Source organism: Hibiscus syriacus, unplaced genomic scaffold (assembly GCF_006381635.1).
Source record: "Hibiscus syriacus cultivar Baekdansim isolate YM2019G1 unplaced genomic scaffold, ASM638163v2 tig00110890_pilon, whole genome shotgun sequence".
Lineage (NCBI taxonomy): Eukaryota > Viridiplantae > Streptophyta > Magnoliopsida > Malvales > Malvaceae > Hibiscus > Hibiscus syriacus.
Genome location: NW_024062900.1, coordinates 12,140,838 through 12,143,774, shown reverse-complemented (window position 1 = coordinate 12,143,774; position 2,937 = coordinate 12,140,838).

The window sequence follows — 2,937 nt, the reverse complement described above, 5'->3', positions numbered from 1 at the left end:
AAATCATTGAAAAATTATATAGAAATAAAATTATGTAAAAAAAATTAGAGATGGGGAAGGATGTCGTTGGATATAGGAACGGATGTCGCCAGAGAGAGTGATAGATGGAGATGGAATGAGTTGTGATTTAGGAATTTAGGTTATGAGTTGTTGCTGCTGCGTAGTTAGATACCCAAAACATTTGTGTTGCGAAAATAAAACCTGTTGCGAAATTAAAATTCGTATTGCGAATTCGAAAATCGAGTTACGAAAACAAAATTCGCGTTGCGAATTCAAAAATCGAGTTGCAAATTTGAAATTCAGTGTTGCGAATTTGGAAAATCGTGTTGCGAATTTGGAAACTATGTTGCGAAATTGGAGTTCGCCTTGCAAATTTGTTGGTCATTTTCGCGAATCCAAAAATATTGGTTAAAATCGTATATTATAAGGCATTTTCGGTCACTGAAGTTATTTTCTCTATCATAAATTCATACTTTATAGGCATAAAAAATACATGAATTAAGAAAAAAATTAGAAGTAAAAAATTGAAAAGTTACCTAAAGTGCATCTAGTAATGTTCCACAACGATGAATTATTAACTGATTCATAATCTAAAAGCACAAAACATTCATTGTATTAAACTTTTCCATATATATATATAACTAATAATTATGCAAATTAAAAAAATAACTTTTTGTATATTCAATGTCTTTCAGTTCAATTCCTAGCTAACTTTGTGTGCACATCAATGCTTCTATTGTATCGTTGTTAAGACTACTGCGAGAATCACTTATAACTCTACCGCCAGTACTAAAAGTTGATTCTGAAGCTACAGTTTAAGTAGGAGTCGCAAAAATATCCCTAGCTATCAATCACAGTATACGATATTTAAAACATTTTTTCCACCATGAAAGCAATTCAAATTCACCATTTCTTGGCAACAAACGCTCCCCCAAATAATGATCAAATTCAACCCCAACATTTTCAAAAGAAAGTTCAGAAGTAGCAATAAAATTATCAAAGCTTTTTATTTCACCATATCCTCAAAGAGGTGTAGCCGTAAGCGATGATTGAGTTACATTCTCAAAATCTTCACTAGTGCTCAACTTTGAATATCAACAACTAATTGATAATAAGTTATTTTAATTCTTGCCATCTCATCCTTTGCCACTATTTCACCATGGAGAACTGGAAGATAATATTGTAACACCTTGAACTTTTACCAAGGGTCAAATATTGTTGCTATGCTCAAGATAATATTAACCTCAGCCCAATATTTATCAAAATTTTTTAACCATTCTTGTTGTCATATCTCTAACATAAGAAAAACTAGAAGCAGTCCATTGCCTCAAACTCAGCTTGATATCATAAATTTTGGCAAGAAAAAGATTAATAGTAGGATAATCAATCCTAGAGAAGAACTCAGTAGCATCATAAAAGATTTTCAATTTATCTCAAATAATTTGAGCAGTTTCCCATTCTTCATCAGATGGACATGAAAAAAAAAGATTATCTCTTTTCTTTTCATTCTCATAAACCTTGAAGATATCACTTTTAGTTGTATTCTGAGTATATTCCTTGAACTTCGGACAAGTTATTTTCATAACTATACAAAACCAATAATGCTTCACCATGGTCAATGGGTATTCATGGAAGGTAATCATAAGAGCAATCTATTTTCTTAAAAGTTATGAATCATATTCCCAATTTGCAAGTGTCTTCGCTTTATCTTCTATTTTCGGTCCCAAGAACCTTTATTTTATGTCCTTAGTTTTTCTCAATGGACATATTTTGTAATGGTTACGCAGATGAGTGGTTCCATATCTTGACTCTCCACCAAGTTTCTTTTGACGATAAAGACACATTGCCTTCAACTTCTCACCAATTTTCTGCCTTTTAAAGTAATTCCACACATCTGATTTTCGACCTCATTTAATTCCTGAGTTTGCTTTTTCTATGGAAGGTTCAATTGAATTAGAATTATTTGGTGTTGACATCTCTTGTCCAATTGATGCTGACCCATTGTAACGCCCCAATTTAGGAGCTAAATTTTAAAAATTATAAAGTGATGAATTTAATTGGTATTTTGGAAGAAATTGAGGATTAAATTGTAAAATTGCAAAGTTAGAACACCATTTTATAAAGTGTAAGAAATTCAGTGGCTAAACTCCTAATTTACCCATTTTTCTTTAGGAGAAAATTTAAAACCCCTTTCCCGTACTCAGTTCCCAGAAATGTTTCCCATATTCCTCCTCCGATCAACCCACTTTGAGCTCCGATCTATTCACCGTCCGACCACCGTTCGACGAACCGAAACCACCATTGTGTTCATTGTCGACCGATGAATAAAACCCCTCAAACCTTTCGTCGTGTATCGGCGTTGTTTGTCGTAAATCTCAATCGGAAGTATCGTCGGTTTTAACTCAATTTCAATTTGTTTTTCGTCGATTCGGCTACCCGTTTTCGACACCTCCCGCACCATCGTGTTCCTTGCATCGTTCCGAGTCCACCGGTGTCCTTCGTGTCTCCGTCGTCGCCGGCGTATGGAGGGGTGAGGAAGTTAAAGTTTCCGACGTTTCAGAATCGAGCTCTACCGTTCAAAATTGTGAACCGAGCTTGGTAAGTGTCTCAAAATGCCATAAAATATTTTTTAGAAAATTTTCAGGATTTTTTCAGACACCTTAGTACTGTTCCCGTGCCCCCAGGCATCTTCCCTGCGAGTGGGGAAGGTTCGAAAATAGTTGGAGCAGTTGACTCGGTTTGACCCGACCCGTTTGGCTCGGTTTGACCCGACCCGTTGACCCGACCCATTGACTGTTGACCGTCGACCGACCGTTGATTGTTGACTTTGATCTTTGACTTTGACCAATAAGTCAAATATTGATATGTATTCGAGGAATTATTGGAAGTTGATTTCAAGATCGAGGACGTTCGAATAGAGTTTAAATGGTCGACCAG